This window comes from Lolium rigidum, chromosome 7, assembly GCF_022539505.1.
Source record: "Lolium rigidum isolate FL_2022 chromosome 7, APGP_CSIRO_Lrig_0.1, whole genome shotgun sequence".
NCBI lineage: Eukaryota > Viridiplantae > Streptophyta > Magnoliopsida > Poales > Poaceae > Lolium > Lolium rigidum.
Genome location: NC_061514.1, coordinates 344,690,350 through 344,708,030, shown reverse-complemented (window position 1 = coordinate 344,708,030; position 17,681 = coordinate 344,690,350). Strand labels below are relative to the sequence as shown.

Below are 17,681 nucleotides of genomic sequence, written 5' to 3'. Positions count from 1 at the left end.
AACCTACATGCTAATACGCATCTAGATACATATATTTACCAAACAATTTAAAAAATCTTAAATTAGTTAATGGAAGGAGTAGTAAAATAAAATAATGGAGATAATCAATGTCTTGTAATCCTCAAGGAGTGCAACGCCACCGCATCAATTACTAGCTTACCTAATTGCTAGATGTGAAATCTGCAAATATATGGTTCTCATTCTCCAGAGTTCAGGCTAGTTTTTTGAAAGGCGCCGGATGTAAAACATGAATTATCAGCCGTCTTCTTCTGAGTCGTCCCATCCACTTAAAGTGTGTGACTCTCGCGCGTCCGATCATGGTACAAAATACGGTTTGTATGTATCAATTTTTTTCTATACTCTGTCAAATCGGTGCAAAAAGAATCCACCAATGGTACAAATAATTTCAAATGTAACATTTTTCTATGTGTATGCACCATTTGAAAAAATGTTACGTCGTTTTACAACATTTCTCCCTAGTATATCTAACAATTTTGATTAATTTATTCAACATTATACGAACACGTAGGTAACATTAATACAATAGCTCTGTAGTATACATATCAAAATCAGTGTACCACTTTTGCAATAATAACATGCCAAAAAAATGCACATATGTAACGAATTGCAACAACATGTGTAGCATCAACAAAGGATCCCCAAATCTGATGTGAACAATCTTCTCCAACTCCTCCAATGGAGGAAGAAGTGGGAGAGATTGGCGTCGCCACCGCTTGGTAAAGGCCGAGCGAGCTATATCCGAGTTAGGTGGACGAGCGACCCAGGTTAGGGGCGGCCGACCCGGGCGGTAGAGGGGAAGGCGAGGCATCTCACCGGAGACGGGCCGGGCAGGGGAGAGGGAGAAAACAGCGGTCAAACTCGTGAGGAAGAAAGGAAGAAGAGACAAACCGGATGTAGCTACAGCCGGCTGTCTATAAGACTTTTCCATTTTCATTTTGCGTCAGCTCTATTAATATACGTGCGCGCAACTTCAATTTTGGAATTTCAGGTGTTGCCGAACAGATCGTTTCAGATCTTAGATCGGTCAAAGAATTTCCTAAAACTGTCTTCCAGATTATAGGTGAAAATCGGGAGATAATTATTTGGAAACTCTTGGTTTCCTAAAACTAGGAATTTTGACGAGACAATTATTAGGAAATAACTATTACAAACCGATTACAAGGTAGCAAATCGTACAAATTCTTTTTTATTTTAGTCAGGTAATATAAATACATACGAAAACTACCACAGCCCTACGAAGCCATACCCATATATAAGCCGTACTTTTGATGACGTCCCAATCCCCACCTTTCTCGCCGTAGGAGCAGCCGCCGCCGAACCGTCGCTCCCGCCGGCGCTGATGGATATTCCCGTCAATGGCTGGATCATAGTATGCGTCCAGCGTGAAGAAGTCTCGTCTGCGTAAAAGAAAAGCAAGGTTAATATCATGTTTGCTTCCTTTCTTCGCAAAAAAAAAACATGTTTGCTTGTGCAACTGTGCATGTCCTCCTGATACTGCTAGCTTGTTTACTTGTGTACTTTATGCTTTCATGTCACCACTTCATCGTTGTATTTACGATTTGTTGTATTTTAGCCTTTACAAATACTATGCTGTAAGAATCAATGGATAGTATGTTTGAATAAAACGTAAAGCATAAGTAAGCCGGTTTCAGGTTTCATGAAACACCCACACACAAAAGTGGTTTCATGAAACAATATTTCTCAAACTTCAAACATAATTATGGGCAAGTTAAAAACATTAGAAAAGCACCACCTGCATGATTTAATATTTTGTTTTCTCCTATTTTGCATCTTGGCATATACTCCGCCCGGTCCTTTTTAATAATTGATTCAAATTTAGTGCAAAATTGTCCTAAATCCGAGTCAATTAAATGAGACCAAAGGGAGTAGATGAATTGTCCAGAGTATCATATAAGTTCGTACAATGATCATATACTTGAACTAGGTGGGCACTAGTGAACTAGGAGTATAAAACATGTGGCAGTCTATATGTTTAGTATATGAACCTAGTTTATACTGTTGCCTGCCTCTTGACATATTGGAGTGCACTAGTAAGCTTGCACGTGCAATGCACGTTTCAGCTAATATGTACCCAATATAATGAAAAATATGGAACAATTGAGTTCTTTTGAAATAAATACATCATCAAAACTATGAGCTCCAGTGTGGTAATGTAGCCAATGAAAAAGACACAAGAGAACTCGGAGAACAAGATGAATCTTTGTCCAGATCAAGAGAGCTACCGTGGAGGAGGGCAACCAACAAGATTTTTCTCCTCACAATTATCCAGATGACCAGTTGCACCACAAGATTTAAATGGCTCAACTTCTACATGACTATATGAACAAATAAGATTCTTCAAGCTATAAATGATCAGCTTCAGTAACATAAGTACATCCTAGTTGAGAGGTTGTTGTTTGCCTGATGGTAAATTTAGCTAAACAACTTGTTCATATGTGAACCGCTAATTATTGACAATAACATGAGTAATAGAAAATTTATTGCTTCCTGCTAGTTAAGTCATCTCCCAGAACAACCAACAGAGCAAAGGAGATAGTAGTATTATTATTTATCCTCCAAACACAATCAAGATATAACCAGAGCAATATACAACACTAATGCAGTAACCTTGGGTTAACAAAATGGTAGTCTTCATAAACACTACCCTTTCTGCAGATTCATCCTCCCTACTTAGTGCGATACCAGATTCATTCTCAAACAATATAGGAAAACAGAAAGCAGATGAATGTAAAATTCTATCAAGGTGTTACTAACTTCAGTATTTACAACAATACGAAACCATTTGAGAAATCTAAAAGCTCTCTAGGTGTTGTTAACTTCAAAATGGATGTAATAAAAAGACACAAAGAAGAACACAACTATCTCATCCATCCAAGGACTGGGTGTTGCTTATATCCTGCAATGGAGAATATGCCCAATTTGAAGTGGAAGATGATATAATAATATATTCTTCTTCCCATGACCTGTGTAATGCAATATGTATTATATTAAATCAGCTATGCAAATCCTGTCTAAAATAAATGTCGCAACTTTGTCTAGATATATCTCGTGTTTTAGTGTGTACATACATCCATATTTCGAAAAATTTGCGACACTTATTTTGAATCGGAGGGAGTATAAACTAAACCTGAGCATATCACAACTTAGTAGGAACAATTTGGTGCTGAACTAATAGAGAAGGTAAAAGGAATTTAGCACTGGATATAGTACCTGCATAAGCAAATGGTTGCAGATAAAACATATGCTATGGTGGAATTCCACTGGAAAATCATGTATTAATTAGCTACTCCTACAAATTTCCAAAGCTCATCCAAGAAGAAAAGATCTGAACCAATGTGCCTATAGTCTTGTTCGATTCCTCGCCTTCGAGACCTACTAATAATGCCCTGGGAACTCCTGCATGTATTGTAGCTTTGGTGGGGAAATCATGTCTTCAGGTTAGCCTATCCAAAATGTCCTTCAGGGGGTTCAGTAGAAAATGGCTACTGGAGAATTCAATTGGTACATCAAGATGAACATCCGCGTTCCATCCAAACAGAAGACATCACACATGTACGGATCCATATATGAACTTTTGGATGATGTAGATCAAAAAATGTCAAGCGCTACCTATGGAGTTGTGCCGTGGTTAATTTACAATACTGAATAAGAACTAATCTTTCTTTTTGTTGTGCCCAAACACAAGTATACACTGCAGAGAAGTGCATAAGCATATTTCTACTAAACATCAGTCCTGTGTGCGTGAATTGGGTACCGATTGCAGCATGGAAAACGTTGCAAATGAAATAAGATGCTAATGTATGATTCAGTAATCAAAGTTGCTACTTGTAGATCGAAGTATACTCACGGTGCTATAGGATCACATTGGCTCGACCTATTCCATCAAGATAGCTGGCCTCTGCAGAGCGGCCGCGACGGATTTTGCATCTCCATCGTAGGGAAACGGTGGCGCTGTTGCTTGCGGCGCCGGTCGTCCGTGTTTATTTTGCGGGCAGCCTGCGGGCATAGAGGTGTGGGGCACGGAGGACGGCACATAGATCGTGGCCAGCTTGAGTGCAGGCGTAGACGCGGGCTCCGCGCCCCGAGATTGGGCGGCTGGTGTGCGCGCATAGAGGCGTAGGGCACGACGCAGTAGCGTGAGCGAGGGGTGCAGAGGGCAGCGGCCTTCTCATCGGCGGCGGTGGGATCGCGGAGGGCGAAGAGCACAAACGCGCAGAAGTCAGAACGCTTAAACGGACGGGTGCGAGGATAGTGGAGTCAGTTTTGACTGATTGCGGCGGAGATCGAGGATGTGACAGTTTGAAGCGATGACGCCGTGTCTGACGGAAGGAAGGGGTGGGGAGAATAGAGAGATCGTATCCGTACGATGTGAGTGGATGTACGGCGCAGATGTAATTTTCCAACGGCACTTCGTGCCTTTATAAGTAGTAGAGATTAGCTCAATCGTCTACTTTGATTAACTAGTATACTTGTCCTACTAGGCTTGCCCTAAAATCTGTTGTCACTCTATATATTCTTTATAATATGATACCATCTAGTATACTTGTTCTGGAATCCGTTGATGTTTTAAATCTAGCCGTAAGTTGTAAATCTGATCAAGGATTTGCAAGTATTATTTTGCATTGAGTTAATTTATGCAAGTACTCACTTGTTTTTCCTATATTCTCCAAGTAGAGTGATGAACAAAAACTCCAAGGAATTCGCGAGATGTATGAGCCTCCGCACAAATCCAGTAATCTGGGAAAACCACCGACACCAAGCAACAAGGTATTTCGTCAATATATGATGAGATGTACTAATTTCGATCTGTACTAAGGAAAAGCAAAGTTTCAATGATCTGCATTAGGAAATGATCTGTACTTCTAATGATCTTTACTAAGCACTAGAAAAAATTCAAGTTACTGCGCTGTTAGCTTAAATGACAGATTTGAGGAAAAATGAACTAATAATAAACCAACCTGGTTAGGTGATCTATGGTGTGCACAAGGTCAATTCAATGGTGCTAATGTACTGATCATCAGTCAAGACTTAGTGGAAGCAGCTTCCATAATGGTGGAGCAACGTGATTTCATCCTTGTATAAAATGGCATCTACTCTCTGAAGTATATAATTTAGTACCAAAAAGCTGGGAAATGCTAAAGATATACTCTACTTTCATGTATCGCTTGAAGATTTGAAATGTGTGGTTTAAATAAGATGTGAATGATGTTTATGATGGTCACTAGTTGCTTAGTTTACTACCAATTAACTTTCGGTGTTATAGATAGTGCCACAGCCTTATACAAGACTGATTTCTCTAGTAGAGGGGGGCCTTTCTTCCATTAGCTGCTGATGAATCATTAAATCATCATCCTTTAGTATTTTCTCATATATTAGTTTGGAAAGAATATAAAAGCCCAATTGCTAAGGAACTTTTTGTTTGCTACTCTCCTTCTCCTGATAGTACTCTTTTAGCTCATTTGAGTTATTTTACTTTTTCTAGTTTGGGGTGGCAGAGGTAATCTCAACTCAAGTGGTGACCCAAGTGGACGGTACTGCAATGTTTGCTGGTCCGCAGCTCAAACCCAATGGTGTGTTCTATTGAGTAACCTGATATTTCCCCTAACACCGATTTTGTTCAATTTATTTCATCTTGTTTACCATCTTGTGCTGGTTCAGGCGTTATCTTCGTAAGGGGAGGGCGGAGGAGCGAATATGTAAAGTGGTAACCTCTCCTTGCCTGGGTGAAGCTGAATCAAGGTTTAACAAGCTCCGGGATTTATTGTTCAGGTACAAGCAAGGTTAGCAGTATTTCAAAGTATGCCGAGCCACTTACATCTTACATTAAGGGCATAGGTGATGCTGAAAAGGTATGGCCTCTTTTCAAATTCTAATCATAATATATTTGGCATATTTCAGTTCGCAATGCTTTTAGGCTATAGTTGACTATAGTAGTCGTTAAGATAAGATGTTAAGATAGACACTAGTTTTTTTGCGAGTAAGATTGGCAATATTAGCGTAAGTACAGTCTGCACGAGTTGATGCATAAACAAATACATTGGTCAATATATACCATCTTTTCATAAACTTATAAGACCATAATAAATTAATTTAGTTTGTCCAGTACCAATCTCTCTGATTTAATCATTTCAATGGCCTAAGACGCCATATGGAAGTTTATTTCCGGGTGTGCCGCTCATGTGCATATATCACGTCCATGTTGCTTTAATGCATACTCAATGTGGCTCTCCATACCCCTAAGCTGCAAGTAGTAATCACATAGTTACGTGTGAATATAATCTAAAAAATGCAATAGTTACTCTATCTAAAATGATATAGAGCAACACACCATGTTGCCCAGATACGCGAGACATCCTTTATCCTATGTAGTGACGCGATATATTGAGTTTAATACCTAGATAAACCGTGTGTTGGTATGGACCGACACCAACAACCAGTTCTCTCTAGCTTTCATATGGACAAGTAGGAAGATTTGTATAAAAAATATTTCAGTAACTCATCATGTCGTAGTATAATAAGAAAATTATGTACAACATAATTTTATGGAATACTTACGTGCTGATTGGTTATGAAATCTAAACCCTTTCGAGAACCACCCATCCGCAGACGAACTGGAGTGTTCTTGCGTCCATCATTTTCTAGGGCGATAGTGTTAATAACCCTCTGAACCATATGAACCCTCGGGACATAAGATAGGACGGCATGATCTTCCTTCAGAGGGTGATTAACACTATCTCCCTAGAAATCGAAGGACACAAAAACGCCCCAGTTCGTTTGCGGATGGGTGGGTCTCAAAAGGGTTTAAATTCCATAACCAATCAGGATGTAAATATTTCATAAAATTATGTTGTACACAATTTTGTTATTATAGTACGACATGATGAGCTAGTGAAATGTTTTTTATACAAATCTTCATAACTGTCCATATGAAAGGTAGAGCGCATTGGTTGTATTAGACTCAATGTATCACGATATTACTGAGGATAAAAAATCTCTCATGTAGCTGCACAACATGGTGCACTGCTCTCTATCACTTTACATAGAATAACTAGTGCATCTATTTTTTAGATTATATTGACACGTAAGTAAGTGATTACTACTTGCAGCTTAGGGGTATGGACAACCACATTGAGTATGCGTTAAAGCAACATGGATGTAATATATGCACATGGGCGGCGCACCCGGAAAGAAAACTTCCATGTGGCGTCTTGGTTCATTGAAATGATTAAATCAGTACCTCAATAGAGAGATTGATACTAGACAAACTAAATTAATTTATGATGATCTTATCAGTTTATGAAGAGATGATATTGACCACTGTATTTATTTACGCAGCAACTCATGTGGACTGTACTTAATAACAAGGAAAAAATAGCGGGCTATTTAATTTAGCGGATGCCTCATCCAGAAACTATAGGAATATATGTCATAAAAACAAAGAATTTCAGCATACGTATCAGGGTTCAGATGCTCTCCTGGTGGCTGATCGGACAGTCAACGGTCTGAGCTTTGAGGTGGCCTCCATGGGAGCTATCGTTTACAACTCTAGATGATGCCTCCACCTAACTAGAGCCATCCTACTTAGATATTAGAGTGGCTGGAGTGTTTCCAGACCAATAATTAGACCCGTGGATAATGATTCAAAAATTCTGTTTCGTATTGTGTTGTGCAACAAACTTAGGGACAAATTTACATTTGGAACTAAATTGGATCACCTGAATAAAATACACAATTGTTTCGTAACAAGAAGTCAAGAGATAATAACTAATCAAAGGTCACGGTCACCCAGCAGAGAGCGAAATCTCTAAATCAGATCATGTTTTCATTCAAATGACATGGAGGTTGAGGTCCTAGTAATCTGAAACCTTCAACCTATATTATTAATGCTAGCCGAAGGTACTTTTACGATAAGACTCAATATATTTAGAAAATATTATACTTTCTTTGTCTAAAAAGTGCTGCAAGTATGATGTATCCCGAAATGCACTTTCGAACATAGGAGCATATGCTTCTGCTATCAAGAAAAATATTTTAAAATGTTAAAATTCCGGAGAAAAGTTTGACCCGTATACATCGACATTATATGTACGCACGCCGAGTTTCGTGGAAAATTGACATTTTTTGTCATTTATTAAAAATAAATTTATCTTGAAAAGCTCTTTTTAAGCATCAAATTTTGTCTTTTTTGCACACGACACAAAACAAAATGTCAGTTTTCGGCGAAATGACTTTATGAGCACATAGAATGTCGACGTGTATGCATTAATTTTCCGTTTGAAATTTTTTGACATTTTAAACCGCGTCCAGAACTTATTTCAAAAATCGGGAGCATATGATCCTGGGTGCAGAAACGTCTTGCCCTGATGTAGATACAACTGATTTTGGATAAATTTGTTCGACATCTGTTTGGGGTGGAGGGAGTATCTGAATAATGGAAGAAAGCAGCTTCGACCAGGCGGTATCTGACACTTTGCCAGGAATATTATGGACGTTTCTTGTCTTGCTAAAGACATGCAGTTGATGATCTGGGATGTACACTACCGAGTAATTTCATCGGCGAAAACACTTCTAGAAGCCATTTTACGATTCGACGATGAACGTCTGGAGGCTGCAACAGCCTACAGACCACGTATACGGATCGATGGGAACGGCCAGCGGATACACGTGGGGCAGCTTCTCTTTGATCTGAATGGCCGCCTTGATAGCTCGGTCAGATGTTGCTGGTAAGTTTTTGTTCAGCGCCCCGACCAAGAATGGCAGTGCGACACTGCGGCTCTACTCCCCTACGGCTCCTTTCGGTGCTGCTAGATATGTCTCGTAATATCAATTATATATGATCTGTTCCATTTTGGATCTAACACAATATTTGCTGGGCAATTCCAGTTCTAGAATCCCCCATGCCTGTTTCCAGTGAACTTATCTTCAGAAACAGCTTTCTTATTAACCAGTTGTAGTTCAAATTTTCTTCAATAAAAATGCTTACGACTGATCTAATTATATGATTATATTAGAGGGAACCTCTTCCGTATTTTGATTTATCTGTGCGTTCCCATGTACTTGGTCAGTTGTCACCCCCAACGCTCCAAGATTTCTGCTCATCCTGATGGTAATTCTGCATCTTTAAGGATCTTCTTCTAATAAATTCTCTAAATTCCCAGCGGATATGTTTCCATGTGGATTTCTATGCAGTGCAGGGTGTCTCCGTAGATAGAATCATCCATGTAACCTTGTTGATAGCCACTGGTTCAGAAATTATAATCTCACTTTGACAGCCTAGCCCAGGTTTGGTCAGATCTTATTACAGATCACTGTTTTTGCATTTTCACTGACTGTTCTGATATAATATTGATTTTACCAGGTTTGTTAAGTGTCTTATACAATTTTCTTCCCGTCAATGGCTGGATCATAGTATGCGTCCAGCATGAGGAAGTCTCGTCTGCGTAAAATAAATGCAGGTTAATCTCATGTTTGCTTCCTTTCTTCGCAAAAAAAAAATAAAAAAATGTTTGCTTGTGCAACTGTGCATGTCCTCCTGATACTGCTAGCTTGTTTACTTGTGTACTTTATGCTTTCATGTCACCACTTCATCATTGTATTTACGATCTGTTGTATTTTAGCCTTTACAAATACTATAATGTAGGAATCAATGGAGAGTATATGATCGAATAAAACGTAAAGCATAAGTAAGCCGGTTTCAGGTTTAATGAAACACCCGCAAAAAAAAGGTTTCATGAAACAATATTTCTCAAACTTTAACCATAATTATGGGCAAGTTAAAAACATCAGAAAAGCACCACCTGCATGATTTAATATTTTGTTTTCTCATATTCTGCATCTTGGCATATAGAAGAATTGTCCACAGTATCATATAAGTTCGTACAAGGATCATATACTTGAACTAGGTGGGCACTAGCTAGTGAACTATAAAACATGTGGCAGTCTATAGGTTTAGTATATGAACCTAGTTTATACTGTTGCCTGCCTCTTGACATATTGGAGTGCATTTGTACCATTAAACTAATCTGGATAGCTCGTCTATTTTGATCAACTAGTATACTTGTCCTAATAGGCTTGCCCTAAAATCGGTTGTCACTCTAATGAACAATATAATCTTTATAATCTGATACCATCTAGTATACTTGTTCTGGAATCCGTTGCATGTTTTAAATCTAGCTGTAAGATGTAAATCTGATCAAGGATTTGCAAATGTTATTTGGCATTGGGTTAACTTATGCAATTGCTCAAATGTTTTTCCTATATTCTTCAAGTAGAGTGACGAACATAAACTCCAAGGAATTCGCGAGATGTACGAGCCTCTACACAAATCCAGTAATCTGGGAAAACCACCGAAACCAAGCAACAAGGTATTTCGTCAGTATATGATGAGATGTACTAATTTTGATCTGTACTAAGCAAAAGCTAAGTTTCAATGACCTGTAGTAAGAAATGATCTGTACCTTTAATGATCTTTACTAATCACTAGAATTTTTTAAAGTTATTGCGTTGTTAGCTTAAATGACAGGTTTAAGGAAAAATGAACTAGTAACAAACCAACATGTTTTAGGTGATCATGGTGTGCACAAGGTTAATGCAATGGTGCTAATGTACTGATCATCAGTCAAGATTTTTAGTGGAAGCAGCTTCCATAATGGTGGAGACAACGTGATTTCATCCTTGTATAAAATGGCATCTACTCTCTGAAGTATATAATTTAGTACCGAGAAGCTGAGAAATGCTAAAGACATATTCCACTTTCATGTATTCGCTTTAAGATTTGAAATGTGTGGTTTAAATAATATTTGACGATGTTTATGATGCTCACTAGTTGCTTATTTTAGTACCAAGTAACTATCGATGTTATAGATAGTGCCACAGCCTTATACAAGACTGATTTCTCTGGTAGAGGGGAGCCTTTTTTTTTCCATTAGCCGCTGATGAATCATGAAATCATCATCCTTTAGTATTTCTCATATACTCCGTATTAGGTTAGAAAGAATATAAGAGCCCAATTTCTAAGGAACTTTTGTTTTCTACTTTCTTTTTCTAGATGGTATTCTTTTAGCTCATTCGAGTTATTTTACTTTTTCTAGTTTTGGGTGGCAGAGGTAATCTCCAATCAAGTGGTGCCCCAAGTGGACGGTACTGCGATGTTTGCTAGTCCGCAGATCAAACCCATTGGTGTGTTCTCTATTGAGTAACCTGATATTTCCCCTAAAACCGGTTTTGTTCAATTTATTGCATCTTGTTTAGCATCTTGTGTTGGTTCAGGCCTTATCTTCGTAAGGGAAGGGCGGAGGAGCGAATATGTAAAGTGGTAAGCTCTCCCTGCCTGGGTGACTTACATCTTACATTAAGGGCCTAGGTGATGGCTGAAAAGGTATGGTCTGTTTTCAAATTCTAATCATAATATATTTGGCATGTTTCAGTTTGTAGTGTTTTTAGGCTATAGTTGACTATATCAGTTTTTTAAGATAATAAGATGCTAAGATAGACACTAGTTTTTTTTGCGAGTAAGATTGGCAATATTAGCCTAAGATTACACCTAACCATTTCATTGGGATCATAATAATACAACAAGAAAGCAAAGCATTAAGTGAAGTTTACCAAGTCTAATGGTTCCTTTTTTTTAGAGTCCAATGGTTCCTCTAAGGAAAACCCACACGCAAATATCCATATAGAACTTAAAGTGTACTGCCTATTACAAAAGACAAAATCCATGGAAGTTTATCAAACATTTATAAAAAAAGACTAGATATCCGAGAGCTGATGGCAATAACCTTGTTTGGTCCTTTCTTCTCCTTATTGTGAGGTGATTTTATAAGTGTGACCACCAACTTGGGTCCAAAATTGTTGACATAGGCCTGCAAAAATGCAGAAAGTTAATGGTGTTGTACATAAGTTTAACATAAATAAATTTGAAAAAAAAATTACAATTACCTGGTCCAGCTGATTTGTGAGCCATCTTCCATTCCAGTTCGGTATATTCATTATCAAGCAAGGAAATAAATAGCACCGCTATAGCTTTTGGGACAGCCTTCCACGATGCTAAGCCTGTTTCTGCCGGCTATATATGGGCGCTACGACCGCTAAAACGCCACTAATTACCGCTAAACACTGTAGCCGCTAGAGGATCTATAGCGCCGCCAACAAAATTATCCCATCACACTAGAATTTGAAGCCCAACACACATTTTCGTTGGCCGAAAACCGTCAGGAGCACCAAGCGGGTTGTACACTTGTACTCCATGGCTGCTGCACCCAGGCCGCGGCGGCCGTGGCTAGGGAGACAGGGGCTAGATCGAGATGACCGACCACCCCTGTTTCAGCCTGAAACTAAGTCTGGATTGTTTCTCCTTTATCATTTACTCTCCCTTCCTCAGTAAATTGTTTCAGATGCTAGACACTAGAATCGCTAAAATTAATTTGTATACAGAAACTTGATTGTCTATTCAAACACTAGAACTACTACGTCAAAACTTGCTTTTTTGTTTGTCCTTTCATCTTTGTTCTGTACTTCTGGAAACGATGCAGCCTTCCAATTCAATTTCATTCCATCCCCATGCCATTTTTTTGAAATAAGGATTGTAGATAGAATTGGTGTATCCAATTTAGGTTAGTAGCAGATTATAAGCCATGCAATAGTAATGGAGTCAAAGAAAAATAATATTATTCCATGATATGTATGCTGAAATCCTTTGTTTCTAGATTGCTTTTCAATTTTCATAGAGAAAACCGCTAAATTGTTTTGCTACCGCTACAGCTTCTCGACGAGGCATCCGCTAAATCAAACAACCCACTATTTTTTACTTGTTATTAAGTACAGTTTGCACGAGTAATACAATGGTAAAATATATACCATCTTTTCATAAACTTATAAGACCATAATAAATTAATTTACTTTGTCCAGTACCAATCTCTCTGTTGAATTACTGATTTAATCATTTTAATGGCCCAAGACGCCACATGGAAGTTTATTTCTGGGTGCGCCGCCCATGTGCATATATCACGTCCATGTTGCTTTAATGCATACTCAATGTGGCTCTCCATATCCATAAGCTGCAAGTAGTAATCACATAGTTACATGGGAATATAATCTAAAAAAAGATGCAATAGTTACTCTACGTAAAGTGATAGAGAACGCACTGTGTTGCGCCATGTGTTGCGCCAGTACATGAGATAGTCTTTATCCGCTGTAGTGCTCTCTATCTTTCATATGGAGGTTTAGGAAGATGATTTGTATAAAAAAATGTTTCAGTAGCTCATCATGTCTCATCATGTCGTAGTATAATAAGAAAATTATGTACACCATAATTTTATGGAATACTTCCGTGCTAATTGGTTATGAAATCTAAACCCTTTCGAGACTCATCCATCTACACATGCACTGGAGCGTTCTTGTGTCCATTGTTTTCTAGGGTGATAGTGTTAATCACCCTCTGAATGAAGATGATGCCATCATATCTTATGTACCGAGAGTTAGTTTGTTTGTTATGGTCTATCCAAGCATCAATTACCTGAACATTGCAATGCAAAAAAGTATTAATATTACTTGGTAATGTTTATTCCAAAATAAACAAGTAAAATTATTGTGAAAATTTACCTCATCTCCTAGGTATTTGTCCTTATTTTCCAAATAGGGGTTAGTTAGACATGCTAGATGCCTCTGTGTGAGATAGTCGATATGAACCATATTAACATTAGGAGTAGTTGTATTCACCTAGTCGAGGATTTCATCCTTCTCTTCTCTTTCTTCAGTTTTGATTGTTATTTTGCGGACCCTTTCTTCCAAATCCTTTCGATGATATCGTTGGGACATAGTCTCGTAATTGTGACACCAGTGCAATGAAGATTTGTTGGGCTCAGACTCAGTGCATTAGCATCAAACTGGGCATTGCTTGTGCTTCCTGGATAGTAATAGTCATCCTTCTTCCGGCTGGGTGTTGGCTTCCGACTTGAAGGCCCCCTCAGTCGCTGGCCAATTGTGCCAGGTTGCTGAGCACATCCTTTATCTCTTTTCGATCTAGGCTGAGATTTGTCAGCCTTTATTGTTTCTGCTTCAAGGTTATTATTCCTTTTGATGCTATATTGAGATTTGTCGGCCTGCACGGAATGAGTTATTAGATGTTAGAAACAGTTGACAGAAATAGTATTTTCAATGTTTAGTAGCAAGATGGTGTAGTTATTTATCTTGTAGCATTGCTCAAGGTCAGTTAAGTATGAACCTTAGCCATGCTACGAGGTAAATAACTGCATCGTATTGATACTAAACATTGCAAATACTATTTTTTGTCAATTTTTTCTAACATCTAATAACTCGTCCTGTGTAGGCTGATAAATCTCAATATAGCATCAAAATGAAGAACATGACCTTGATGCAGAAACAATGAAGGCTAAAAAATCTGAGCCTAGCCACAAAAGAAACAAAGGAGGTGCTCAGCAATCTGACGCAATTGGCCACCGACTGAGAGGGCCTTCAGGACGGAAGGCAACACCCAACCAGAAGAAGGATGATTACTACTATCTAGGAAGCAGGCAATACCCAGTCTGGTCTAAAAAAATCTTTATCGCACTGGTGTCACAATTACGAGACTATGTTCTAGCGGGACCATCGAAAGGAGTTGAAAGGAAGAGTCCGCAAAATAACAATCAAAACTGCAGAAAGAGAAGCGGATGATGAAATCCTCGACTATGAATACAACTACTCATAATGTTAATATGGTTCAGATCGACGATCTCACAATCAGCAGCATGTCTAACTAACCCCTATTTGGAAGATACTGACAATTATCTAGGAGATGAGGTAAATTTTCACAATAATTTTACTTGTTTATTCTGGAATAAACATTACCAGGTAATACTAATACTTTTTGCATTACAATGTTCAGTTAATTGATGCTTAGATAGAGCACAACAAACGCACTAACCCTCGAGACATAAGATACGGTACCATCTTCATTCAGAAAGTGATTAACACTATCTCCCTAGAAAACGATGGACGCAAGAATGCTCTAGTGCATCTGCGGATGGGTGAGTCTCGAAAGGGTTTAGATTTCATAAGCAATCAGCACATAAGTATTCCATAAAATTATGTTGTACATAATCTAATTATTATACTACAACATGATGAGCTACTGAAACATTTTTATACAGATCTTCGTACATGTCCATATGAAAGCTAGAGTGCAGTGGTTGGGTTGTTGGTGTCGGTCAATACCAACACACAGTTTATCCAGATATTAGACTTTATGTATCGTGGCATTACTGAGGATAAAAAATATCTCGCGTACCAGCACAACACGATGCATTTCTCTCTATCACTCTACATAGAGTAACTATTGCATCTTTTTTAGATTATATTCTCACGCAACTAAGTGATTACTACTTGCACCCTGAAAGAAACTTCAATGTGGCATCTTGGCCCATTGAAATGATCAAATCAGTCCTCAACAGAGAGATTGGTATTGGACAAGCTAAATTAATTTATTATGATCTTATAAATTTATGAAGAGATGGTATTGACCACAAGGCCACGATGATGGAATAAAGGTATCGGAACTCCACTCCGAGTTTTAAGATACATGATGCCTCGACGTAACTAGAGGCATCCTACATACGTATTAGATATTTGAGTGGCTGGACTATTTCCAGACCAATAGTTAAGACCCGTGTGGATGATGATGCAAAAGTTCGGTTTGAAATTATGTTGTGCAACAAACTTATGAACAAATTTAGCTTTGGAACGAAATTGGATCACCTGAATGAAATACGCAATTGTTTCGTAACAAGAAGTCAAGGGATAATAAATTAATAACTAATCAAAGGGCACGGTCACCCAGCAGAGAGCGAAATATCTAAATCAGACCATGTTTTGGTTCAAATGGCATGGAGGTTGACGTCCTAAGAATCTCAAGCCTTCAGAATGTAGTACTTATAATAAGTACTCCCTCCGTCACGAATTAGCTCTTTGGTACTTATAATAAGTACTCCACTGGTCCTAATTCTGCCTATGGATTTAACGCAGCCGATTTATAGGGTATTCATCGTCTGTAATGTTTATTTCATGCTCTTGTGCATGTATCGTTTCACTTCTCACATACTGGTGATAGTGGCAACCATAGGCCCATCTTTCTATCAAATAACCCATACAGATAAAAACTCAGTGATGGTGATACACCTACGACGTTCCTCTATCGATTTCAGTGTTGGAACAATCTATGGTCTGCTTAAGTCAGAAAACATGAAAATATATATGTCAACAATGTTACCCTTCCCTGAAGTTGTTTGCTCAGGTTATCTGATATTGTTAACGGTGAATATGTATCTACTGTTTCTGCAATAGTTCTACTCTTTGCACTAATTTACCTAAGTGAACTACTCCAAAGTTGAGAATATCAGTATTTACATTTTGCACTTGACTGTCATGTATGTCTCCTTTTGCATTTGACTGTCATCTACTCCTAGTTCCTACAGGTAGCAAAACTAGCCCAAACACTATACTACTGTGCTAGAAAGAAGTTATGATTCAAGTGCTTTGATTTGTGGATTCATGTCTCAAAGTAGTCAGGAAAAAACCAAAGAGCCTTTCCTACTCTGCTCCTAGACATCACTCCATTTGGAGTATCTGATGTTGAGATTACTGATTGCTTGTCTATGCATAAAAGGAGTACTGCATTCAGTATAGGATTTGATTTCCTTCTACGAGTACTGTATCTTCTAGTTTGTCGATGTATATGATTTGTTCTTTTATTGTTGCCTCAGTCAAAATATCAAGAAAAAACATGTGCTTCTTGAGATTCATGCATGCCCTAAATTTGCATCTGCATATGGTACTGTATAATGTATTCATACAACCCACCAGCAGCAGCATGGCTGATCCTAAAAGCAGCACCAGCTCTGCCCACAACCCACCAGCAGGATTGTAGAAGTCACTCTGTAGAGTTCAAGTTTGGATTCTATAAGTCACAAACCTCTGTAGGATTCTAGAATTCATCATTGTCGTTCCTTGTGTGAAGCAGATCAAGGTACACTGCCCTAAAATCTCGTATGCATCACTTTTGAATTCCAGTACATTTCTACCAAATGCTGAATGTCTCAGTTGATTGCTACTCCAGTACATTGGGTTTCAGTTTCAGCAAGGGATTCAGTTTCAGCAAGAAACGCAAACTACTGAGTACAATCCACATCTCCAGTACATTGTACTCCAGTTTCAGCAAGGGATTCAGTTGTGTACATTGAATGGGTTTCAGACTGATCATACTCAAGTACATTGCTGGGTTTCAGTTGATTGCTCAATACAAAAGTACTCCGAGAAAAGTACTCCAGTACATTGCTGGGTTTCAGTTTCAGATTGCCTACTGAATGAATGGGTTCCAGTTGATTGTTTAATTGTTTCAGTAAGTTGATTAAAAACTGACAAAGTACTGAGTACAATCCACATCTGCAGGTTATTAAGTCGGCCTCTCCTTGGATGACATGTGCCAGGAAGGAATGGGTACCTGCACGAGAAGGTGCTGCTCTTCGACAGCAAGATCGCCAACTTGGGCTCCAGCAGCTTCGGGGTATTCCGCCTCCACTGTCCACTCCAGCAGCTTCGGGGTCGTTCTCCTCGAGCTCCAGCGGTGGCGAGATGGAAGCTCCAAC

At 38.6% G+C, this 17,681-nt stretch overlaps 1 long non-coding RNA gene across 1 annotated transcript; it reads right to left on the bottom strand.

Annotated features, from left to right (window-relative positions):
* Nucleotides 1-1,371: 1,371 nt before the first annotated feature.
* On the bottom strand, nucleotides 1,372-17,573 carry LOC124679226. The gene is made up of 3 exons (XR_006994868.1): nucleotides 17,537-17,573; nucleotides 4,691-4,779; nucleotides 1,372-1,418 (listed from the first exon to the last, which is right to left on the bottom strand). It is a non-coding gene; the product is annotated as an uncharacterized LOC124679226 (long non-coding RNA).
* Between the last annotated feature and the right edge of the window lie 108 nt (nucleotides 17,574-17,681).